General features: G+C 42.2%; 1 protein-coding gene across 2 annotated transcripts in view; it reads left to right on the top strand.

Moving 5' to 3' along the window:
• Positions 1-13,753: 13,753 nt before the first annotated feature.
• Positions 13,754-26,420, top strand: part of LOC111144716 (5'-nucleotidase, cytosolic II) — a 90,963-nt gene continuing 78,296 nt past the window's right edge. Inside the window, exon 1 of one of the 2 annotated variants that reach the window (XM_022499158.1) lies at positions 13,754-13,815. The gene's annotated coding sequence lies outside the window, so the exon portion shown is untranslated. The remainder of the gene's footprint in view (positions 13,816-26,420) is intronic. The other variant, XM_022499157.1, reaches the window with a different exon arrangement.

The raw sequence follows: 26,420 nt of genomic DNA, 5'->3' as shown, positions 1-26,420 counted from the left end.
CTTTTTTTTTTTTTAAGTAATCTCTATACAGGGTGCTTGGGTGGCTCAGTCAGTTGAGTGTCTGACTCTTGATTTTGGCTCAGATCATGATCTCAGGGTCCTGAAATAGAGCTCTGTGTCAGGCTCTACACTCAATGGGGCGTCTGCTTAGGGATTCTCTCCATTTCCCTTTGCCCTTCCCGTTCCCTCTCTCCCTTTCTCTCCCTCCCTCCCTCTCCCTCTCTCTCTAAAGTAAATAAATAAATCTTTAAAAAAGAAAAAGTAATCTCTACACCAAACATGGCGCTTAAACTCACAAGCCTGAGATCAAGAGTCAGATACTCTACCAGTTAGGCCATCCAGGCACTCCTCTATACTTTTTTAAAGTAATCTCTATACCCATGATGGCTTAGACTCATGACCCCAAGATCAAGAGTCGCATGCAACATCAACTGGCTGCTAGGTGCCCCTCTCCTGTTGCTTTAGAAATTTTTTTTCTTTATCACTGCTTTTTGCCATTTTAATTACTTTGTGTCTTTGTATGGACCTCCTTGGGCTGATTTTGTTGGGGGATCTCTGTGCCTCCTAGGTTTGGATACCTGTTTTCTTCCCCAGATTAGGATGTTTTCAGCTATTATTTCTTCAAATAAATTATCTGTTCCCTTTCCCTCTTCTTCTTCTAGGATCTCTGTTATTATATTTGATGGAGTCACTGAGTTCCATAAGTCTGTTCTCATTTTGCATATTTTTGCCCCTCTCTTTTGTTTGGCTTGATTACTTTCCTTAACTCTGTCTTCCAGGTCATTAATTCATTCTGCTGCTTCTTCTAGCCTGCTATTTACGCCATCAAGTGTATTTTTAATTTAAGTGATTGTGTTCTCCATCTCTGATTAGTCCTTTTTTATCTCTGTGTTAAGGGCCTCACTGACGTCCTCCTCTCTGGTCCAGTGAATATCTTTGTGATCACTTTAAATTTTCTTTTTTTTTTTTTTAAAGATTTTTTTTCACATGCTTTTTTTTTTTTTTTTTTTTTAAGGTTTTATTTATTTATTTAACAGACAGAGATCCCAAGTAGCCAGAGAGGCAGGCAGAGAGAGGGGGGGAAGCAGGCTCCCTGCTGAGCAGAGAGCCCGACTCAGGACTTGATCCCAGGCCCCTGAGATCATGACCTGAGCCAAAGGCAGAGGCTTAACCCATTGAGCCACCCAGGTGCCCTACTTTAAATTATCTATCAGGCATATTATTTATCTCTGTTTTGTGTAGGTATCTTGCTGTGGTTAGGTATCTTGCTTTCATTTGGGACATATTCATCTGTCTCCTTGTTTTGCCTAATTCTCTATATCTGTTTCTCTGTGTTAGGAAAGTTAGCTGCTCTCTTGCTCTTGAAAGTATTGGGTGGGGTGCACACTTTTAACAAGGTGGCACTCGTTCTTTTCCACAGACATGTAGCAGCCACTGTGGAGACTGGGCCAGCTGGGCCTGCTCTGTAAAGCACATGCTGTCTCGGTGAACTGTTTTAAGAAGGTGCATGTCTTCTCCACAGGAGGTTGGGAAATGTAGTGTTGACAATGTTTGCATCATTCTTCTGGGGGAGGCACCCACAGTGCTGGGACTGAGATAGGCCCAGTTGGAGGGGGTGGGGTGTGGTGTAACCAAGTTAGAAAGTCAGTGCCAGGTGCTGCACTGGTTCCAGCAGGTGGCCATGTGATTTTGCTGGGGGCAGAGGGAGGAGGAGGGAAATGGCACCTGCTAGGTCTTTTATTCCTGGAGGAGTCCCTCAGGGAACTCTGAGATTAGTAACCAACTCTCCCTCCCACATGCTGTAGGCATTTTTCAAACTTATTTCCAAACTGTATCTCTAGATTGTTGTGCTATCTTTTTAAGGACAGGGATTCAGCTTCTACTGTAGGCTTTAACATCTCCATTCCTGAGGCGTGGGCTTTGGGAGACAAATTCCTGCACATAAACCTGTGTAGATGCAGCGCTGGAGAACAGGTCCTGGAGCTCAGACACTGAGTCTCCATGCACTTGCTCTGCAATCTGTGCCAAGATTCCCCACTTTGTACAGCGGGGAGGAAGATGATATCCCACTTCACAGAAGGGCAGGGAGATGTGAATCTATTTCAAGAAGTTTTTTTTTTTTTTAAGATTTTATTTATTTATTTATTTATTTATTTATTTATTTATTATTTGAGAAAGAGCTTGAGCAGGGGTGGGTGGGAGAGAGGAAGAGGGAGAAAGATAATTTTTTTTTTTTTTTAAGATTTTCCTTTTATTTATTTGAGAGAGAGCACGAGCAGGGGGTAGGAGTAGAGGGTGAGGGAGAAATAGGCTCCATGCTAAGCTGGACCCTGGGACCATTACCCAAACTGAAGGCAGAACCTTAACCGACTGAGCCACCCAGGTGCCCCAAGAGAGAGAGAGAATCTTAAGCAGGCTCCACTCCTGACCTGAGCTGAAATCAAGAGTCAGATGCTTAAATGACTGAGCCACCCAGGCACCCCTGAAGAAATCATTTTTAAAATCATGATCACACACACACACAAAAATAATAATAATTATTATTATTATAATAAAATCACATTCACTTTTTTCCTAGAACTCCTTTTTAATTAAAAAACATTTTTTTAGGGGCACCTGGGTGGCTCAGTCGTTATGCAGCTGCCTTCAGCTCCGGTCATGATCCCAGAGTCCTGGGATCAAGCCCCGCATCGGGCTCCTTGCTTGGCGGGAAGCCTGCTTCTCCCTCTGCCACTCCCCCTGCTTGTGTTCCCTCTCACTGTGTTTCTCTCTGTCAAATAAAATCTTTTAAAAATTTTTTCTTTTAATTTTTAGTTTATTTTTTCCCTAAAACTTCTAATGTTAAAAATGAGACATGTTCATTCTAGAAAGCTTGTAAAATATGGAGGGGTGTAATAAGGAAAATAAAACTTACCTGTAATGTCACAATATGTTAAATTTTGTATGGCAAAAAAATGAACTACATTGCTTCTGGTTTTTTTTTTTTTTTTTAAAGATTTTATTTATTTGAGAGTGAGTGAGTGAGAAAGCATAAGCTGGTGGGACAGGGCAGAAGGAGAAGCAGGCTCTCTGCTGAGCAGGGAGCCTGATGCAGGACTCAATCCCAGGACCCTGGGATCATGACCTAAGCTGAAGGCAGACCCTTAACCCACTGAGCCACCCAGGTGCCCCTGTACTATATTACCTCTTGAGAGATCAAGTAACTTTTTATTCTTTCTCCATTTTCATGTTTCTGGCTGACACAATGGGGTCTTACTGAACAACTAATACTTAAATAATAATAATATTTTAAAAAAATAATATTTTTACCTTTTTTTTTAAAGTAAGCTCCACACCCAGCATGGAGCCCAATGCAGGGCTTGAACTCAAGACTGAGTTGAGATCAAGACCTGAGCTGAGATCAGGAGTTGGACACTTAAAATCAACTGAGCCACCCAGGCACCCCAATAACAATAATAAAAATTTAAAAAAAATAATGATAATAAAGTTCTAGGCTTTAAGTCCCACTGATTGTGAAAACTCACAAAATTCAGCACCTATGATTTTCAAAGCCAGATGCTGCGGGAACTTGTCTTCCCTAGGCAGATAGACTACTGGGTGCGGCAGTCTGTTTCTTATTCTTCTCAGCACCCGATGGCTCCCTCCCCTGGCAGCCAGGCCTGCTCGGTTTAGCTCCCCACTGTGTCTCTGCCCTTCCTACCCTCTTCAGTGTGGCCTCATCTCTACATTTTTTTTTAAAGTTTATTTATTAATATTTTTTTTTAGTAATTTCTACACTCAGTGTGGGGCTCAAACTCACAACCCCATGATTAAGAGTCCCGTGGTCTACTGACTGAGCCAGTCAGGTGCCCCTTGTCTCTACATTAGATGTGGAGTTTGTTCTGCTGGTCTTCAGGTAGTTTTCTGGATTATTTGCCCTTACGTGAGTATTATCTAGTTGTATCCAAGGGGTGAGGTGAGTTTAGGGGCTTCCTACTTGCCATTTTCCCTCAGAAGTTTTTAGTTTTGATATAGGCCACTTTTTTTCTTCTGTTGCCTGGGCTTTTGATGTCTTATCCTTCAGTAATCTTTTAAACACATTTATATCCTTTCATTGAGTAGTTTATAATCATTTGATGGTTCCATTTTTCAGACTTCTGAATGATCTGGTCTCTGTACTTCTTCAATCTCACCGCTTACTAATATCTCTACCCAAATGGACTTACCGGGTCATTCTGAATTACTACAGAGTTCTGAGCATCCGCTGAGCACCATGCTCTCTCACATGTCATGTCTTTGCACTTGCTACTCCCACTTCTTTCCTTTCTTTCTTTTCATAAACTACTTTTCATTCACCTTTTAAGACTTCTGCAGGTAACTCCTCCTCTGAGAAGACTTCCTTGACTTTTCCCAGAGTTAGATGACTTCCCTGGCCTTCCATTGTTTACTTTTACTGTCATGCTTATTAAACTGTTTTAAGTGTTGACTCACCTTTTTCCTCTTCCTCCAGATCAACTATAAGTTCCTTAAAGGCAAAGACCCTACCCCTGTCTTGTCATCTGCTCTCAAATTTGGTTCAACAGTTGAACAGAGATCTCTGCCGCTTTAGTTGCTTTGACTCTGAGCAAACTAAACCTTTTGGGCTTCAGTTTTCTTATAAGATAATTGTGCTGGCAAACTGAGATTATGTTTGTAAAGTGGAGGTTGCTTGCCAATAAATGCTCCACAGAAATTAGCTGTTATTATCATCAACCTATTGAATTGATATTTCAGGCTCCAATCCGTTGTATGAATTTGGACAAAATTTTTTTTTTAAGATTTTATTTATTTATTTGACAGATAGAGATCACAGGTAGGCAGAGAGAGAGGAAGGGAAGCAGGCTCCCTGCTGAGCAGAGAGCCCGATTCGGGGCTCCATCCCAGGACCCTGGGATCAGGACCTGAGCTAAAGGCAGAGGCTTTAACCCACTGAACCACCCAGGCGCCCCTGGACAAAATTCTTAAATGCCCAGTAAAATGAGCTGTTTGACCTGGATTATCAATAGCAGTGGTTCTCAAACGAGGCTGCATATTTTAGTCATCTGGGGAGCTTTAAAAATACTGATGTCTAGGTCCCTCCCCAAAAGATTCTGATCTAGTTGGTATGAGTTTACAGCCTGCCATGGGTATTTTTTAAAAGCTCCCCTGGTGATTCTAATGTTCAGCCAGAATAGAGAACCACTGATCTAAAGTTTCTTCCAGATATAACACGCGAGGAAGTCCAGCTGCCAGGATTCCTTGGAGGCAGGGGAATGGAATGTCTCCCGGCATTCTCCTGCCAACACCCTTTGTTAGTTTAGCAGGAAGCATTCTTGGACAGGCTCACTAAGCTGGAACTCTAAGAGTATTTGTGGACTCCTGGAGTGTTTAATACTTAGGAGCTCATTCCCTCCTGGAGAGACCTGGTAGACCAGGGCTCTGAGAAAAAACAAATCAGCTCTTCCCTACCACACTGCTCTAACCTCAGAGTCTCCCCTGGAGTGTTGTGCTATGGAGTCCTAGTCAAGCCAAAGGAGAGGGTGGAGGGGAGGATCCTTGGTATAAACTCAGTAGGGAATCTTGGGGCCCTGACCAGAAGGGGTGGGGCCCAAGAGTTAGCAAACACCCATTCCTTTACAATGCTTTAACACCATATCCGTAGCTATTATTTATTTCATTCCCAAGACAAGCTTGAGGAATGCAAAACAGGTATTACTGCCTCCATTTTGTAGAAAGGTAAATTAGGTCTCGAATGGTTGAGGGCCGTACCAAAATTACACAGTAGATTCGCAGCAGCTGACGTCAGCATGCCAGCTCCTGCCCCCTGACTCTCCTTCCTGGACACTCTCATTGTGTCTGGGAAGAAAAACTGCACACTCAGCGTGAGATAATAGAAACTAGGCATTGGTCTCTTTCCCTGGTTCCTGATACAGAGCTCCTGAAATCCTTGGCACTCCCTGGGTGATAGCCATGTCTTTCGTTCTAATGAGGTGACTCTTGTCGAGTCATAGATGAGGGCTGGTCACTGGAAGGAGCAAGCCGTGATTAAGAAGCTCAGCATTTTCAGTCCCCACCCCCATTCTCTTAAGAAGGGCAAGGGGCTGAAAATGGAGTTAATGATCAATCATGTGTGATGGCAGAACAAATCATGTGTTGAAGCCAAAATCGTGTGATGAAGCCTTCATGAAAGTGTGTGGGGTTCAGAGAGCTTCTAGGTTGGTGAAGACATCCACATCCTGGGAGGGTGGCCCTCCAGCTCCGCAGGGACAAAAACTCCTGTGCTTGGGAGCCTCCCAGACCTCACCCTCTGTATCTCTCCATCTGGCTGTTGACTTTTATCATGTCCTTTACTGAGCTGGTGAACACAAGCAGGTGTTTCCCTGAGTTCTGTGAGTGGCCATTAACAAACAGTCAGATCCAAGGGGGAGGTCATGGGGACCTCTGATTTGTAGCCAAGTCAGACAGAAGTTGTGGGTAACCTGGGGACCTGTTACTTGTGACCACTGTCTGTAGTGGGGGGCAGTCTCGTGGGACTGAGCCCGTACCCTTGGGGATCTGACACTGTCTCCAGGCAGACAGTGTCAGAATTAAGCTCAATTGTTAGCACTCAGTTGTCCCAGAGAATTGCTCGGTGTGGGAAAACCCTCACGCATTTGATTTCAGAAGTGTTATTGAGTGTGGGAGAGGTATGAGAGTAAAGAAGGCACAGAAGTTCGGGGAGGTTTTTCTAAAACACCTGGGTAGCTCAGAGTCCTTGACTCCTTGGAATTAGAGCCAAGGTTCTAAATCGCCCCATTAAGTGCTACAGGGAACAACTGAAAAAGCTTCTCCCGGTTGCAGCCCCTCTACCTCTGAGCACAGCAGTACTCTCTGGGATTATTAGCAAATGCGTTCAGTTTTGTTAAGTGTGGGGTGTTCAGGACTGCCTTTGAGAGGTGGAGAGGTTTTCATTATAATGTCCAGTGTGCCCAGGAACACTCAGAAGGGCGAGGTGTAGAGTGTTAGCCAAATGCTGGGTCTTAGGGGTCAGCTCTTAGATCCTGGCTCAAGATGAAATGGAAAAAAGCAGAAAAGGGCATCAGTTTTTTACCAAGTTCAATTTAATTTAAGGCCCTGCCTTTTATTCTGAGATTATGTTTTCCCTACCTTTTTTGGTGTTAAAATTGCTTTTCAAGAAATAGTAATGGCAGTAGATGGCAGTTTATTTTATTATTTTATTATTTTTATTTTTAAAAAGATTTTATTTATTTGCAGGGGGTGCACACAAGTGGAGGGAGGGGCAGAGAGAGGGACAAGCAGACCGCCACTGAACAGGGAGTCCAATGTGGGGCCAGATCCCAGGACCCCGGGATCATGACCCGAGCCTAAGGCAGACGCTTGACCACAGAGCCACCCAGGCATCCCGATGGCAGTTTGTTTTAATGTCCTGAATGGTATAGTCCAAAGATGGCCACCCTACATGAATGCCCAGACGTGCTATTGAAATATCACTGAGTGAAGGAATCCTGAACCTGGTAACCACTTACCATTTCAGAGGGCCTTGTGACCCCAATTCCTCAGAGGTGGGGGAGGCCACAGAGAGAGCCTCCCTTGACAGCAGTGGTAAAACATCAAATAGTAGAAGACTTAAAATGCCTGGATTTGGGCTTTGCCACCCATAAATTCATAAAAAACGAAATGTACTGTTGCCACTTTGGTTTGATTTAAACAGTTTATTTATATAGTGCTTACTGGATGCCCAGCCCTATCTCAAATGCTGTACAAATGTGATCTCATTTGATCCTTATCAAGCATATGAGGTAGATACTATTATTATCCTCATCTCCATTTTAAAGATGGGGAAACTAAGACATGAGGGCATTGAGACACCTGTCCGGGGTCACAACTAGTTAGCTGCAGAGCCAGAAGTTGAAGCCAGAGAGTCTGGCTCTGGAATCCATTTTCTTAATCCCTACAGCATGCTGCCTGGTTAGAAGCAATTTAGGACTTTTGTGGCATGTAATGATCTATTTTCAGCCTCTGATTCCATAGACAGAAGCTGCCTGTGGACTAAGCTGCCTGATCTGTACTGAGCTGCTGTCAATGATCTCTTTTGAGGCCTTTCCACACCACCACTGGGAGAGTCAGAGTGGGAAGATGGCCCTTTGGCAGAGCCTGGCAAGACAACAGTGGCAAAATCAATGAACTTTGGTTAAGATCAGCAAGCCCTTGTAGCATGGAACCTTGAGTCCATGCAAAGGTCTTCTGAGAGGTCCTCCAGAGCCTAGAATGCTAGCTTTCAAACACACTTAAAAAAAATTTTTTTTTATTTGTGAGAGAAAGAGAGGGAGAGAGCATACACACCAGCTTAGAGAGGGGCAGAGGGATAAGGAGAGAAGCAGACTCCTTGCTGAGCTGATGTGGGGCTCAATCGCATGACCCCAAGACATGACCTGAGCCAAAACGAAGAGTCAGATGTTTAACCAACTGTGTCACCCCGGTGCCCCTATTTCTGTTGTTTTTATTTTTATTTATTTGTATTTTTTGGAATCTTTTTTTAAAAGAGGTAAAAGTAGAGTTGTGTTGAAGCAGAAGTGGGGATCCGGCTGACCTTATTCTTAGCCTTTATGCAGTATTGAGTTACTTTCAGATAGTGACTCATTTCTGGCCTTTGTACCTACTGGTCCCTCTTTCAGGACTCTTCCAACCATCCAAGCAAGCCCATCTCTTTTGCTTAAGTCCTACTCGTCCTTCAGGGCTCAGCTGAGATGTTATTTCCATAGGGAAATGTTCTCTGAGCCTCTCCCTACCCCAGAACCTAGCCCCTATTTTGTTTTCCCTCATAGCATCTTTCACTTTTCCTGCATTTCTCTTTCCTAAAATTGTAGTATAATAATTATTTATCTAAAGCTCATCTTCCCAAGCAGTTGGAAACATCCAAAAGGGCAGAAACCCATGTCTCTGTTGATGAGTGTTGGGCACAAGGTAGGAGCTCACTGCATAATTTTGAAGAAATGTCCGTGCTCCTGAGTCTTACATGGATATCCTGCCTCTCAAGTTGGAGTGGACATTTCTAGCTAGACTAAACATTTTCTCATTGTCTCCCTTCATAGTGCCTATGCTGGCGCTAATCACCCAAGTGCTGACCCTATGCTATCAGAGAAAGAAGGACGAAAAACAGAGGAGACACCTGAGATGGCAGATTGGATCTAACACTGAACACTTCCTGGGAGAAAGAGTTTTGGGCAGCTGGAGGCTGTTTCTAGGCCCCAGGCCAGGGTGTTGAGCAATGTTTTCATTTCTCTGAGAGCTTCTGCCAATGAGAAGAAAACTGATGAGTGACCTGTGAATGCTGCTTACATTCTGGGTGACTCACAGTTTATGGTATTCTGGGGGAAAAATCATGTTGATCAGAGGGGTAGGACAGCCACGTGGGGTACTGGGCAGAAAGTTTGGTGAGAGGCCATCCAGTGCCTCAGTAAGACGGCCTCTCTTGCTAAGCACTCACTGCCCAGGCCTTTCAGCCAATGCCAAGTCAGAGACCCCAGGCAAGCCACATAAGGCCCATTGCTTCCTCAGGCTCCCGTCTTCTGTTGGAAGGTTCTTTCATAGTTGATACGGCTTCTCTTTCTCAAGAAAGTCATAAATCCAAATGTCCTGCCCTTTTCCTTTCTATTGTAATTAAAACATTAATTTCTGGTTACAAAAATAATACACGAATACATTTATCTTCAGAAACAATAAAATAGGGGCATGTGGGTGGCTCTCAGTTAAGTGGTTAAGTGTCTGACTCTTTGATTTCAGCTCAGGTTGTGATCTTAGGAGGTCATGAGATAAACCCCAGAGCTCCGCCTTGGGTCGGGTACTGGGTATGGAGCCTGCTTAAGATTCTCTCCCTCCCTCTTCCTCTGCTCCCCCACCCCACCTCCACATACATGTTCTCTCTTTCTCTAAGGAAAAAAAAAAAAAAGGAAAAAAAACCCACAGTAAAATGAAGCTAAACTCCCTTTTACCTCCACACTTGGCCCTTTACCTCATCTTCAGAGATAGCTTGTTTTTTTTTTTTTTTTTTTTAATAACTTCTGATAAACATTTGGGATGTAGCCTTATGATCTGTTTTAAAAAATCTTACAAACAATGTGTGGTTGTCTTAGTTTGGGCAGCTATAGTGGTATACCAGAGACTTGGTATAAGAAAATTTTCACAGTTCCAGAGGCTGGGAAGTCCAAGGGGGCAAGGCACCAACAGATTTGGTGAAGGCCTGTTTCTTGGTTCAGAGAAAGCTATCTTCTTGCTGTGTCCTTACAAGGTGGAAGGGGTAGGAAGATTTCGGGGTTCTCTTTTATAAGGGCACTCATTCCATTTATGAGGGCTCTGCCCTCATGACCAAATTATCTCTCAAAGGCCCTACCTCCAAATACCATCATGTTGGGCATTAGGTTTCAACACATGAATTTAGAATTTGTCTATAGCAGTGTTGATAAGAAAAAAATGGTATTTATGTCTGTGTTTTAACATTTTATTTTGAAAATAATTTTAGATTTACAGAAGAGTTGCAAAGTGTCTTACCATTTTATTTTGAAATAATTTTAGATAGAAGAATTGCAAAAATAGTAACAGGGGCACCTGGGTGGCTCAGTCATTAAGCATCTGCCTTAGGCTCAGGTCATGATCCCAGGGTCCTGGGATTGAGCTCTCTGTTCAGTGGGGAGCCTGCTTCTCCCTCTTCCACTCCCCTGCTTGTGTTCCCTCTCTCACTGTCTCTCTGTCAAATAGATAAAATCTTAAAAAAAAAAAAAGTCACAGAAAGTTCCAGTATACCCTTACTCAGCCTCTCCTAATGTTAATGGGTTCCATGACTCTGGTTCAATGATCAAAACTAAGAAATTAACACTGGTGCAATGTACTGTTAATTAAACTATAAACTTTATTAGAACTTCACCAGTTTTTCCACTAATGTGCTTTAACTGTTCCAGGATCCCATCCGGGATCTCTGTTGCATTTAGTTGTCTTGTCCCTTTAGTCTCCTCCAATCTATGTTTTCCTTGGCTTTCATGACCTTAACACTTTTTTTTTTTTTTTGAAGCCTTCCAGTTCTTTTTTAAAAATAGTCTACTTATTGGGGCGCCTGGGTGGCTCAGTGGGTTAAGCCACTGCCTTCAGCTCAGGTCATGATCTCAGGGTCCTGGGATCGAGCCCTGCATCGGGCTCTCTGCTCAACAGGAGCCTGCTTCCTCCTCTCTCTCTGCCTGCCTCTCTGCCTGCTTGTGATCTCTCTCTGTCAAATAAATAAATAAAATCTTTAAAAAAAAAATAGTCTACTTATTTATTTATTTTTAAGTAATCTCTACACCCAACATGAAACTCAAACTCATGACCCCAAGATCAAGAGTCACATGCTCTCCCAACTGAGCCAGCCAAGTGCCCTGACCGTAACACTTTTGAAGAGTCCAGGTCAGGTATTTTATAGAATAGCCCTTAATTTGGGTTTGTCTGAAGTTAAGCATTTTGAGGAAGATTTAAAAAAATATATCAAATATATATATATATATATATATATATATATATATATAATTTGCATGTTATATATTATACTGCAACTTGGGTTTTATATTCAACTATATTGTGTATTTTTTTAAGCGAGAGGGAGCAAGTGAGGGGGGGGCAAAGGGAGGAGGGGGAGAGAGAGAATCTTAAGCAGGCACCACACCCAGCATGGAGCCTGAGGCAGGGCTCAATCTTAGGACCCTGAGATCAGGACCTGAGCCAAGGCACCTAACCAACTGAGCCACCTTGGTGCCCCTCAACTATATGACTATAGATCAAGGTCACTTCTCTTAAATTCTCTACAGAATTGCATTATGAGTATTGTGCATTTTATTTTTATTTTATTTTATTTTTTAATTAATTTATTTGACAGAGATCACAAGGAGGCAGAGAGAGAGAGAGAGAGGAGGAAGCAGGCTCCCTGCCAAGCAGAGAGCCCGATTTGAGACTCGATTCCAGGACCCCGGGACCACGCCCGAGCCGAAGGCAGAGGCTTCAACCGACTGAGCCACCCAGGCGCCCCTAGTATTGTGCATTTTATTTAGCTATTCCTCTATTGGTGGGTACTTAGGCTGATTCCAAAATTTATTAACAACATCATAGGAATTATCCTTATACACATCTCCATATGCACATGGAGTACGGTAGATAACTAGAAGTGGCATTGCTGAAACATGGATTTATTTATTTATTTATTTTTTAAAAAGATTTTATTTATTTATTTGACAGACAGAGATCACAAGTAGGCAGAGAGGCAGGCAGAGAGAGAGGAAGGGAAGCAGGCTCCCCGCTGAGCAGAGAACCTGATGTGGGGCTTGATCCCAGGACCCTGAGATCATGACCCGAGCTGAAGGCAGTGGCTTAACTCACTAAGCCACCCAGGCGCCCTGAAACATGGATTTAATAGATGTTGTCCTATTGCCCTCTAAAGTGGCTGTGCCAATTTATATTCTTTTGATATTATGAAGATTGAAAATTGTTGCCAATCTCAGTTTCAATTTCCATTTCCCTGGTTACTACTGAGATTGCATTTTTTTGTGTGCTTATTAGCAATTTGTGATTAGCAATTTCCTTCTGTGAACTGCCAATTTATATTATTTGCCCATTTTTCCAGTAGATTTTTTTCTTATTGATTCGTTAAGAGTCATTTGTATGTTCTAGATACAAATCTTTATTTTATGTATTACAGATATTTTCTCTTCATCTGTTATTTCTTAAGTTTGTTTCCCAATTTTTTTTAAAAGGTTTTATTTATTTGCGACAGAGAAAGAGGGAGAGAGAGAGAGAGAGAGAGGGTATAAGCATGGAGGAGGGTAAGAGGGAGAGGGAAAAGCATTCTTCTGGATAAGCAGGGATCCCAATGCTGAGCTCAATTCCAGGACCCTGAGATCATGACCCCAGCTGAATGAGGTCCTTGTTCCCCAATTTTTAAAGTTATTACATGTCCCTGATTTTTTTTTTTAAGCATTTTATTTATTTGACAGAGATCACAAGTAGGCAGAGAGAGGGAGGAAGCAGGCTCTCTGCCGAGCAGAGAGCCCGATGCGGGGCTCGATCCCACGACGCAAGGATCATGACCTGAGTCGAAGGTAGAGGCCTCAACCCACTGAGCCACCCAGTCACCCCACATGTCCCTGATTTTTAAAATTATTTTTTCTGACTTTTGGAGACAAAGTTCTTGATCATACAAGTAGTATAAATGATGTAGGAAATCTGGGAAATTTATGGAAAAGTATAAAGAAGAAAAGTACCCCGAATCTTATCACTGAGGAAAAAAAAAAAACACACTACTAAAATATTCAATTACAGGGGCACCTGGGTGGCTCAGTGTGTCCCTTCTGAACCAGAAGGGGTCTAAGGTCTGTTTGACCAGGAGATAAAGGATGCCCCATCCCCTTAAGGGAAAGTGTTGGTGTATAGACCAAGGCAAGGTGGTGGGGTCTTGCTGAGGGGCCGGGCACAAAGCCAAGGGATGGAGACCTAAAAGACATGTAAGGGTTGTCAATGTGCCTTATCCCACAGCTCGTCAACAACTGCTGTTCTGTGGTTTGTGGATCTCGAAAACCCGCGCTAGGGCCCCAGGCTCACGCCCGCAACCGGGCTCCTCTCCGTCTGTGCTGCTAGGGAGCGTCGCGGCGGCCTGATTCTTCGGCGGACCTGCGGAAAGAACAGCACGCCGGTCCCTGGCCGGGCGCGAGCTGGGGGCGGCGCCGGGGCGGCGCGGGCGGGGAAGGAGCGCGCCCCGGCGGCTGCTGCAGTTGCGCGCTGGGATTGCTGCCGAGCGGCGGAGCGGTGAGTGCGGCGGGACTCGCAGGAGGGCGGGGAGGGAGCGGGCGAGCGAGCGAGCGAGGGAGGCAGGGAGGGTGCGCGGCAGAGCGCGCGTGTTGGGACCGGGAGACGCCGCCTGCCCCTGCCCCTGCCCCGGCCCCACCCTGTCCGCTGCGCCCCTCCGGCCCCTCTCCTACATCCCAGCGCCCGCGGACTCGACACCCTCGTGCCCGCATGTCGCCCCCCACCCCCACACCTATCCCCAGCTGGCCCCCGCCTCAGAGCGGCCCAAGCCTCCGCGGCGACGCCCCCAGCCCCACGTCACGCTCGCGCCATTGTTTCCCTGCGGTCGGCTCGCGGGGACCCGCCTTACCCTCGGAGCGCGGCCCTTGGTCTCCTCAGAGCCAGCCTCGCCGTGTCCGGTCCCCCCGCTTTCTAACGCCCGTGGCAGCCCCCATCTCGCCTCAGGCGGATCCTTCTTTACTGAGTTCTGGTTATTTTTTTCCGGAGGACGCCGCCTTCCTCCCGTAGGCAGCGGAGGCCAGCCTTCCCGCCCCCCTTCCAGGGCTTCACCCCCTGCGCGTTCCGGGTGGCCCCCAAGGAACTAGCGGACCGCCGTGGTAGGCGAGGTTGACAACGTTTTCGCCAGAGCCGCAGGAAATTGCCGGCCTGATAGCCCACATTCCAGTTTTGTCGTTTGCAGCACTTCCTGGAAAGCTCACGTTGAATCGCGAGCCGCCACAAAAACCAAGCTCGTTATTTCCAAACGGCTCCCAAGTCAGGCGTCAGCTGTCTGGGGGCGGACCGTTGCTTTCTTTCTTTTTTTTTTTTTTTTCCTTGGGGTACCCTGAAGCTGGTGAAAGCCCAGGGGAGATGCAGATCTGAGGCCTGAACCATTCGTTGTAAGCAAAACGTTTGGAGGTTTTGACGCCAGTAGGCCTCAGCTTTTAAAAGCAGTAGGTAGAGCTGTGGGCGTTGGGGCCGTTATGTTTGAGGGATGTAAGTACAGTGATCCGCAGTGACTGGTCACCTTTATAGGGTTGTGTGCGTGCGTGCGCCCATGCGTGTCCGGGTGCAGACAGGTTCTTGATTGAACTGTGTTTGTTTTGTAATGTCTGCACACTGTTCATTTTGCCTCTTAAGACAGAGGATGCAAATTCTAAGTGTAACCCGCAAGGAAGAATGTTGAAACAGTACCGTTTACCGTGGAGACTTAATGTGATTGAGGTCCTTTTAGATAGTTACCACGACACTCTTTTTTTTTTCTTAATTTAATTTTATTTTAGTAGGCTTCACGCCCAAATGTGGGGCTCCAACTCACAACCCTGAGATCAAGAGTCGCCTGCTCTACCACTGAGCCATCTAGGAGTCCCTACTGGGACACTTCTCAACCATGGTTAGAATTTATCCAGATGAAGACCTTCAGGCCTCTGCATGATGGGTTGATGCTAGCACAGACAGACTACTTCTGAAATGCATTTCTTTTGCAATATAAGCTGCTACAATTTCAGCTCTTATAGGTTGTTGCTGCATTTAGATTTAAGAATTTAGTAATCAGTCTGTAAAAAGAGGGCTGAAGGAGAGTTCTGCAAGGTTTCTTCCAGTTTTTTGGTTTGTTTTTGAGGATTTTATTTGTCAGCACACAAGCTGGGGAAGAGGCAGACAGAGAAGTAGGCTTCCCGCTGAGCAAGGACCTTGATGGAGGGCTTGTACCCAGGACCCTGGGATCAAAATTTGAGCTGAAGGCAGACGGTTAAGGGACTGAGCCACCCAGGCACCCGGGTTTCCTTCAGTACTAAGACTTGATTCCATGCTATGAAAATTTACAATTAGCTACAGGTTTCCAAAAGTTTATTATTGTAGGAAGATTTGTATAGAGAGATATTTACTGATGGTATCTGCAAGCCTTAGTACTGACAATAGGTGTTATCTTCCTAAAGAAAGCCAGATTACAGTGGAATGTTAGGGATGTTCATTCATCTGTCTCTAGGCTGTTTTTGCTGTTTTGGTTTTTTTTTAAAGATTTTATTTATTTACTTGACACAGAGAGAGAGGGATCACAAGTCAGCAGAGAGGCAGGCAGAGAGAGAGGGGGAAGCAGGTTCCTCGTTGAGCAGAGAGCCCAATGCGGGGCGCGATTCCAGGACTCTGAGATCGCGACCTGAGTCGAAGGCAGAGGCTTAACCCACTGAGCCACGCAGGCGCCCCTGTTTTTGCTGTTTTATGGAAGAAAGCACTTAAGCCTTTTTTTTCTTTAAATACATCTTTTCATTGCTTAGCTTTTTTAACAAAAAGCTTAATTCAATGAAATAGCAGAACAAGAAACAGACCCCAACTTTATCATATGATGTATAACTATGTTCTTTTTCCAATTCCTATTTAAACATAGTTTTTATGTAGTTTCAGTTGTTATGTACATATTTTTAATTTTCATTTACCCACTTTCTGGGATGTCCATGTATCTGAAGAATTCATCTACTTTTCATTTGTAAAGGCTCTGTAACATACTTTTATACCCAGTAGTCAACAGTGCCTGGCATACAGGCTCTCAGTAAATTTTTGTTGAAGGAATGTAGTATTTTGAGCCACTTAGACAACATTTGGGAACACAAAATGTTAAATATCACAGGGCATATGCTCAGTGACATTTGAGCAATAAAGCCCTTCAATACTTTGAGCCAGGAGATAGCATCACATATGTTTGAGAGTGTGGTTTTTGGAGTCTGGGTTTGAGATCTGGCTTGCAACTTAACCAGCCATGCAACCTTGGAGAAGGTGGAAGACCTCACTTAGTTTCTCTCACCACGAAAAAGGGGGAAATAGAACAAATTTCACAGGGTTGTATGGATTAAGTGGGATAATTCCATTGAAGCAATACTGGCATACATTAAATTATAAATGTTAACTCTCACTGTTTTTTGTTCAGAGTGGGGATGTTACTGCATGTTGGTGGGATCAGAAAAGCATGAGTGATGATGACAGGAGAGTAAGAAGATGCGAAGGTGGATATATTGAGGGTTTAATGAATAGGTTGCTCTCACTAAAAGTATGTGGTAGAGTAATAGTATGAGATAAAGCTAGAGATAGAATTTCTGATAAGCTGCTTACAAGATAGGCTATGTAGATTTTTGGAAGATACAGCACAATGAAGTAAGATAATCTTTTTTTTTTTAAATAAAGGTTTTATTATTCTGAGAGAGAGCGAGAAAGAGCAAGAGCAAGAGTCAGAGCAAGAGCAAGAGTCGGGGAGAGGGAAAAGCAGGCTCCCTAATGAGCAGGGAGCCCGGCTTTGGGGCTCTATCCCAGGATCCCGCGATCATGTCCTGAGTTGAACGCAGATGCTTAACCCACTGAGCCATCCAGGTGCCCCAAGATAATTTTTTGTAATGAGTGGTAGGTGTTTGTTTTGTTTTTTAGGTTCAGACCTAAAAAAGTTCTCTCCTTTAGAGATTTATTTATTCTAGAGAGAGGAAAAAAAAATATGTGAGTGGAGGGAGGGGCAGAGGGAGAAGGTGAGAGAATCTTGAGTAGACTCCCTGCGGAGCTGGTAGCCCAATTCAGGGCTCAGTCTCACAACCCTGAGATCATGACCTGAAGCCAAGAGTCAGATGGTCAATGGACAGAGTAACCCAGATGCCCCTAAAAGTTCTTTGCTTTAAGGATGTTGATTGCAAATTGTTATAGATTACTGAATTTCTTGTCACCTGACACAGTAAATCTTATATGACTTATTATTATTTGAAATTTGGTTGTGTTCTGTGATTGGTTACCAGAGTTTGCAGTGGCTTTTTGTTCGTTTTTTTCAAAAAAGATTTTAGTTATTTATTTGACAGAGTGTGTGTGTGTGCATGCGCAAGCGGGGGGAGGGGGCAGAGGGGGAAGCAGACTCCCCACTGAATAGGGAGTTCGAGGTGGAACTCTGGGATCATGACCTGAGGTGAAGGCAGACACTTAACCGCTGAGCCACCCATGTGTGTCTCATTCTTTCTTAAATGGAAAACAACTTTAGCAATAAGCCAATGAAAAACAATAAAAATAGCAAAATTGTCAGCAGAGCAGCAAAACTGCCCTCTTTTTAGGTGGAATACAGAATCAGAAGGATTAAATTGACTTGGAGAGTGTTGAACTATTAGTTCCTACCGTGTGTGTGTGTGTGTGTGTGTGTGTGTGTGTGTGTGTGTGTGTGTGTGGTTTTTTTTTTTTTTTTTAAGTAGGCTCCATGCCCAGCTTGGAGCCCAGCATGGGGCTTGAACGCACAACCCTGAGATCAGGATTTGAGCTGAGATTGAGTTGGACGCTTCACTGACTGAGCCACCCAGCCACCACTAGTACATATACTCCTCTTATTTAATACATTATACATATGATTTTGCAACTTTTTTTTTTAGTTAAACATTTTAAAAAAGATTTTATTGGAGAGTGAGTGAGCAAGAGAGAGCATGGAGCGGGAGGGATAGAGGGAGAGGCAGACTCCTGGGGAGCCCAACTCGGGGCTCAATCCCAGGACCCTGAGATCATGACGTGAGCCGAAATCAAGGGTCAAGTATTTAACTGACTGAGCCACCTGGGCACCCCAGCGTTGTTTATAATATGTGTCCATGTTGATAAGACTTTAGTTCATTAATTTTAATCGCTCTGTAGTGTTGCATTATATGAATAAACCAGTTTGTTTATGGAGTTTTAGGTGTTTCTGATTTTTTTTTAAAAGATGTTATTTTTATTTATTTGATAGAGAAAGAGAGATCACAAGTAGGTAGAGAGGCAGGCAGAGAGAGAGGGGGAAGCAGGCTCCCTGCTGAGCAGAGAGCCCAATGTGGGGCTCGATCCCAGAACCCTAGGATTATGACCTGAGCTGAAGGCAGAGGCTCAACCCACTGAGCCACCCAGGCGCCCCCCTCCTTTTTAAAAGATTTTATTTTTAGTCTGTTTTTTTTTTTTGTTTTTTTTTTTTGCTATTAACGAAGCATAAACATTCTTGGATTTTCATGTTGTTTACATATGTGAGACAGTTCTTAACTTACGAAAATCTTAGATTGTAGAGTATGAAGATCTTTTAACTTTATTAGATAATGCCAAATTATTTCCAAAATACTAAATAATCAATAGCAGTTTGTGAGGGTTCCTATTTTGCAATATCCTTATAAACACTAATATTGTGTAGACTTTTAAATTTTAAAATGAAATCAAATTTTATTTTAATTGGCTTTTCCCTGATCATATGTGAGGTTGAGCTTCTTCACATCATTTATTATAAGATTTCCTTTCTGTAAACTGCTTCTGTTGGTTTGCTTTTCCGTCATTAGTTCATAACTCTTTATTTACTAATCCTCTTATTTATAGTGTAGCAAATACCTTCTCAGTGTTTAGTCTCTCATTGTGCAGAGGTTTTACATTTTTTTTCAACCATTTGCAAAATTTCAATATAAGAAAGGGCAGTAATAGCTCAATAAATTTACCTTTCATCTGGATTCACCAGTTAATGTTGCTACATTTATCTTTCATTTATAGATTTTTTTTCCTGAAAAAAAGTAAGTTGCAGACATCATGACACTTCATTCCTCAAAAGATCTACTTGAATATCCTGAAAACAAAGATGTCCTATAAAATTACATGTTTAACATGGAGGTAACATTGTTATCTATTATCTGGTGCATATTAAAAGTTGCACATTTGCCCCCAATAATAACTTTTTTTTTTTTTTTTTTTTAAAGTAGGTCTGGTGTGGACCTCAATGCAGGGCTTGAACTCACCATTCTGAGATCAAGAGTCAGTCACTTAACCAACTAAGTTCTCCAAGCCTCCCCACCTCCCGCCCCAAATGAACTTTATAGTTCTCCACTCGAACCCTTGGTCCTGGATCTAGTCAAAGATCATGAATTGTGTTTAGTTGTCATGTCCTTGTAATTACTTTTAATCCACAGCAGGTCCAGCTTTTTGTTTGTTTTCATAATATTAATATATTTGAAGAACCCAGGCCAGTTGTTTTGTGGAACAAAACTATAATAAAAGTTCTGTGAATGTAATGTCTTCTAAATTATCTTCTTGTACTGCCCTCACCCTTCTTGTGATGACATGAAATGATAAAATATCTACGTAATGAGATGAAGTGAATGACGTAGGCATTGTTACGTGACCTTAAGCTACTATTGACCTTCTGACTATAGAAGGAGGATCATCTGCTTCTGGGGACTGCAGCTGACCATGGGTAACTGAAACCTTGGAAAGGGAAACCATGGATAAGGGGCGGGGACTGCTGTTCTACATTGTGCAGAAGCTGCAAGTGTTAAACATTGCAGCCTCTACCATTATAAATAATAAATGATTAAGCACTATGTATTAGCCATTGTTCTTAGTACCTTGCACTTATTAATGGATTGAATCCTTGTTCCAACTCTGACTATTTTAGAGTGGAAGAAGCTGAAGAGATTGTGTAATTTGCTCAGTCATAGAGCTAATTAGTGTTGGAGTCAGGTTTTGAACCCAGGCAGTGTGGCTTTAGAATCTATGCTCTTCATCACAAGTATAATTCTATGACATAGGTCAAATTATTTAACTTCAGTACGCTCTTTTCTTCTTTGAATGACAGAGAGAATAGCACCTAACTCACATGGTTGTGAGAAGTCAGAAAAATATGTATAGTGCTTAAAATAATATGTGAAAAAGGTGAGCACTTAGTAAATGTTAAATGTTAGTTGTTAAGTTAGGGTTATTAAGGCATTGAACTTACACATCTCTGAATTTTTACCAAATAAGCAGACTAATCCATAAATGTGAATTTATAAACCAAGAGGTAGAAATACTGTGATTATTTCTGACTTTCTGATTTTTATTTTTATTTTTTTATTTTGTGAGAGGAAAGGTAATAGGTACAACAGTGTAATGGTGAGCCAGGAATTCATCAGTAAAAGAATTCATTCATTTTGAAATCAGACTTTTTTTTTTTTGCCTCCTTTTTAAAAGAATATTTAAGAATCATTACTGAAGGTGGAAAAGACTTTATATTGGCTGATTGTAAAAACTGTTAGGCTTCATTACCTTTATGCTTTTGAAAGACCATAGTTAGTTACGGCAATGTTTTGAAGAAATAGATGGCATACTACATATCCTCCCACCCATTCATTTAAAATGTTTTCTTTACATACTTGTTCTTTGTGTCAATGACCATGTTATTGTAGAAGGTCTTACATTACTCAAAACATTTAGTTAGAACCAGCCTTCAGGGTCGCCTGGGTGGCTCAGTGGGTTAAGCCTCTGCCTTTGGCTCTGGTCATGGTCTCGGTGTCCTGGGATCGAACCCCACATCAGGCTCTCTGCTCAGTGGGGAGCCTGCTTCCTCCTCTCCCTCTGCCTGCCTCTCTGCCTACTTGTGATCTCTCTCTGTCAAATTAAAAAAAAAACCAACAAAAACTTAAAAGATTAAAAATAAAAGAAGCAGCCTTCATATGCTGATGTAGAACCGATATATAGCCTTCTCTGTGATAGGGCTGAGGTAACAGATTTCTAGGAGTAGCAGCAGTAGAATGTTGAAGAGAAGAACATTAACAAAATTCAGGTCTTGTTTGTATATATTTAGGAACTTTAGGAATAGATGAAATAAATTTATATTTTCCAGTTAGTTTCAGACTAGAGATTGGAGCATGTTATTGCTTGAAGAAAAACCAATTGTCAAGGCAACAGGTACTTCATTTCTCCCTTGACAAGATCTCAGTTTTGTTATTTTCTATCAGAGAACAAGGAACCTTTGTTCCAAGGCCTGATGTTGAAATGTTAGCAAAATATTACGTTAATCAAGCCAAGAATCTTGTGTTTCTGAACCAAAAGTGAGATTTCACAAAGACTTATTTAGAGCATTAAAAGGAAATTGTGCAATATTCTTGCATTTTTCAGGCTTACACAAGAACTAGCTTCTAAAAAGCAAAGACCTCCAAGTGTAGAGGTTTAGTTCCATTTGTTTCTGCCTGTCTGTATCAAGTCTACTGTTAAAGGAACTGGGGTTACGGCAACAAACGAAACAAATCTCACCCTTACAGAGCTTATATTTTAGAGAAAGGGTCTGACTCTCAAAATATATCATGTCTGGAAGTGTTAATGTGCAAAAAAAAAAAAGAAAAAGAAGCAAGGTAAGAGGATAGCAAATAATATGCATGGATAGGTAAGTGTGAGTTTATTAGTTGAAATTTGTTAGCTGTGTATATCACTTGGCGTGCAAACTATGAATGCTTGCCTTTTCCTGAAATGAATAGTCCAGGGCAAATGATAGAACTGAATGAAACTAATGGAATGAAAAATGAACAAAAAACTGTCATGAACTATTCAAAAGGCCAGAAGTTAATGAAACATGTAACACGGTTTATATACAGCAGTTTTAAGAAGTGTCCCTTTGGGGGAAAGATTGACTACTACATCTTAAAATACTTTATTTTATTATTTTCTTCCATGTATTACTTTTAGTATTATTAAAAGGAGCAAAAGTTACAAAAATACTTTTAGAGCTATAGTTTCTTTCAAAGTGCAATTCTTTGGATTAGAGATGACACCATTGTCAGGAAGGAAGAATTTTCTTTGCCCTTCAGAGTCCTAGCTGGATGAAGAATCAGATTGACATGAGACAAATTAACAGGAGAAAATCAAATTTAATAGCATACATAGGGACAATCCACACAGACATAGAGATTCCAGAGACAGGCAGCGTGATGCTTGTGTGAGCTGAGGAGAGGGCTAAGGGCCTGAGGATACAAAGGGCAGAAAGACCATTAGCAGAAACCTGAGAGAAACAAAGATTGCCTTATGTATCTAAGTGTCTTAGGGGAATCTCTGTTAATAGCTTTTCTCTTGGTGCAAGCAGGCAGTTGAGGGGGAGGTAAAGAGCTTTCCTGAACCTGCTGGGTTTTGACTGCCTTTTTTTTTTTTTTCCCCAATTTTTAAAAAATTTATTTATTTGATAGAGATTACAAGTAGGTGGAGAGGCAGGCAAGAGGAGGAGGAAGCAGGCTCCCTGCTGAGCAGAGAGCCCAATGTGGGGCTCCACCCCAGAACCCTGAGATCATGACCTGAGCCGAAGGCAGAGGCATTAACCCACTGAGCCACCCAGGTGCCCTTTGACTGCTTTTAACTCAAAATAATGTTCATGTCAAAGAGGCCCATCTTGGGGCAGCCAGCCCTTGGCCCCTGTGCTATTAATTATAGATACTATGATTTAGATTTTTAGCAGTATTTTTAGATGAATTAATCTAAACCTTGATCTGACTTCCCTTGTTTTCTAGAGAATGTATTTGTGAGTTAGTTTATTTGCGGTCATGTTACAGAGGGGAGGCTAAGCCACACATATTGTTAAAAATAACTCATCACTGGGGCTCCTGGGTGGCTCAGTGAGTTAAAGCCTCTGCCTTCGGCTCAGGTCATGATCCTGGGGTTCTGGGATCGAGCCCCACGTCGGGTTCTCTGCTCAGCGGGGAGCCTGCTTGCTTCCCTTACTCTCTCTGCCTGCCTCTCTGCCTACTTGTGATCTGTCAAATAAATAAAATCTTGAAAAAAAAAATAACTGACCACTATACTTCCTTGGTTTTACTTGCTCATTGGTCAAGGAATAGGGTTTTCAAGGGCTATGTGTAAAATGTGCCTACTTACCAAACAGATGTCCACAGTAGAGACTTATCAAGGATTGTAGTAGGGAAGAAGTCTCTCCCTTACTGTCAGCAGCAGCTCGTAAAGCTGACTGTACATATGTGCATTTTCCTCTTGGTAGAAATGGTCCATAGCACTAATTGGTAAGGCTTACTGTATAGTCAGTATTATCAGTATCTTTCGGTTCAACATACCTTATAGTTCGTATATAACCTGTGTTAATTATATAGATTGTACATTTAAAGCTGTTACCAAGTTGCTGGAACGTAAGAGCAGAAATAAGGTCCTATCAGTTATTTTGTTAAGTATCCTTTGTATCACAACAAAGGAAATGTTTTCATTTGTTTTTTTAACGATTGTTTGAGAGAGCGAGAGAGTGCTCTCAGGTGGGGCTGGGGGTGCGTAGAGGTAGTGGGAGAGGGAAAAGCAGACTCCCCATGAGCAGGAAGCTCCATGTGGGGGTCCATCCCAGGATCTTGGGATCATGACCTGAGCCGAAGGCAGAGACTTAACTGATGGAGCTATCCAGGTACCCCACAAAGGAAATGTTTTTATTTATTTATTTAAACAAAATTTTTTTTTTTTTTTTTTTTTTAATTTGAGAGAGAGAGAGAGAACGAGATAGTGAATGAGAAGCATACTCCTTGTGGAGCAGGGAGCCTGACATGGGACTCCGTCCCAGGCCCCTGGGATCATGACCTGAGCCGAAGGGAAATGCTTAACCAGCTGAGCCGCTTAGATGCCTGGAAATGTTTTTATTTATTTATTTATTTATTTATTTATTTATTTATTTATTTTAAAAAAAAATTTTTTTTAAAGATTTTATTTATTTATTTGACAGAGATCACAAGTAGGCAGAGAGGCAGGCAGAGAGAGAGAGAAGGGGAAGCAGGCTCCCCGCTGCCCAGAGAGCCCAATGTGGGGCTCGATCCCAGGACCCCGGGATCACGACCTGAGCTGAAGGCAGAGGCTTTAATCCACTGAGCCACCCAGGCGCCCCTGGAAATGTTTTTAAAAAGTCAACTATAATAAAGTGATTTTATTACTTTATACACGTATGCACACACATACACAAACACAATGTGCCTACTTAGTTCAGTACCAGGCATACAAATGGAGGATGTAACTTTAACTCTTCTTTTTCTATAAACTAGTTTAATATGCAACTAAATTTGTATTTATGAAGCTTAAAATAAATTTCAAGCTGGTGAGAAAATTTCAAGGAACTATTCAAAGTGATCCTTTTTATTCAAGTTTCAGAGCAGTGTTCTTAGAATGGTTGATTATAAAACTTAGCAATCTCAAGTTTTATATTTCAAACAGAATAAATTCCAGTCAAGTTTAGTAAAACTCTAAGAGTTCATATTTTACTGTTATCATTACCCTATTATCTGTTGAAAAATAAGTATTTGGTTCAATATGCAGTGTAAAACACTTTGCCGAATAGGCTTGTGCTACGTAATGTGTTTAATAGCTACTCCTTTTTTTTTTTTCTTTTTTTAAGATTTTATTTATTTGTGAGAAAGCATGGGGGGTGGGGAGGGGCAGTGGGCGAGGGAGAACCAGACTCATCCCTTAGCAGTGAGCCCAAAGCGGGACTTAATCCCGGGGCTCCGGGATCATGACCCAAGCCAAAGGCAGATGCTTAACTGACTGAACCACCCAGGTGCCCCTCAAGTGCTGCTCCTTTCCGAGTGAATTACTGATGTGATCTGAAACATTTAAAATGGTTTTGCTACCCAGGTTTATCCTGCAGTTTCAGTTACTCTTTGCTTCCTGTTTTTCGCAGTTGCCTGGAGCTGTTGGGGCAGCTGGTTTCCCTTTGGGGGGGAGGGTGGTGTTAGTGGTGAAAGGAGTATGTTTTGCCTGAAATATTTTTAAAGCGTGAAACTATGGTATTTCAAATGCTTGAAAGTTCATTTCACTTGTTGCTATTCAGACTGTTTATTTTATGTTGAAACAAAGAATTTTCTAACTACCATATTTTTTGAAAGGAATTAAAATTTGAGCTTTTTATTCGGTATTAGTCATTGCTGTACCTTAGTGAAAGAAACTACTCGAGCTTGACACTGTAAACAGGTGACAAATGTATATTTACTTAATGTATCTTACTTAATAGAAATCTCTTTTTTTTTTTTGGCCAGTTGATAAAGCATCTTCATCTTTACTTTTAATATTACTATGAAAAATAGTTAAGCATTAGATAGATTGATTCTGTGGATAGAGTTCAAAAGTCTGTCATGTAATGTTAAGATGTATGATAAGATCATATTAAAATTGTCATATGTGAGGAATTGTTTGAAGATGATGATTTAAGACAATCTTAACCCCCTTACCTTCACATAACTGTATAGACTTCATGGCAGATTTTATCCCATATTAATGATAATCATTTTATGTTTACACTTTAATTTTATGTTTTTTTTAAAGATTTTATTTATTTGAGAGAGAGTGCACTCACAGCAGGGGCAGAGGAACAGGGAGAAGCAGACTCTCCATTGAGCAGAGAAGGCCAACGTGGGGCTCGATCCTAGGACCCTGAGATCATGACCCAAGCTGAAGGCAGAGGCTTAACAGACCGAGCCACCCAGGCACCCCTGAAGTTGGATGTTACCTTTGCTGAGAGTGTATAACTTGAATTCTTAAAATAAAATATATTTTGTTTAGTCCATGAATGACCGGAGAGTGCTTTGAATTTTTGCTACAATTAATTTGAGGAAAGTAATAAAAAAGTTAAAATACTTGGGAGAAATCTTTCTTTGTGTAATTACAACCTTTAATTTTTAAGGAAAGAAAAAAAAACCCGACTTTTAAAAAAGTTTCACTGAGGTATAAATACATACAGTAGGGGCACCTGGGTGGCTCAGATGGCTGGGTGTCTGCCTTTGGCCCAGGTCATGATCCTAACGTCCTTGTGGGATCTAGCCCCACTTCAGGCTCCTGGCTCAGTGGGGAGTCTGCTTCTCCCTCTTCCTCTGCTCCTCCCCCTGCTCATGCTCTTTCTC

The sequence above is a fragment of the Enhydra lutris genome, unplaced genomic scaffold (assembly GCF_002288905.1).
Source record: "Enhydra lutris kenyoni isolate GAN:26980312 unplaced genomic scaffold, ASM228890v2 scaffoldscaffold12, whole genome shotgun sequence".
Taxonomy (NCBI): domain Eukaryota; kingdom Metazoa; phylum Chordata; class Mammalia; order Carnivora; family Mustelidae; genus Enhydra; species Enhydra lutris.
This window is presented reverse-complemented; position numbering and strand designations above follow the sequence as displayed.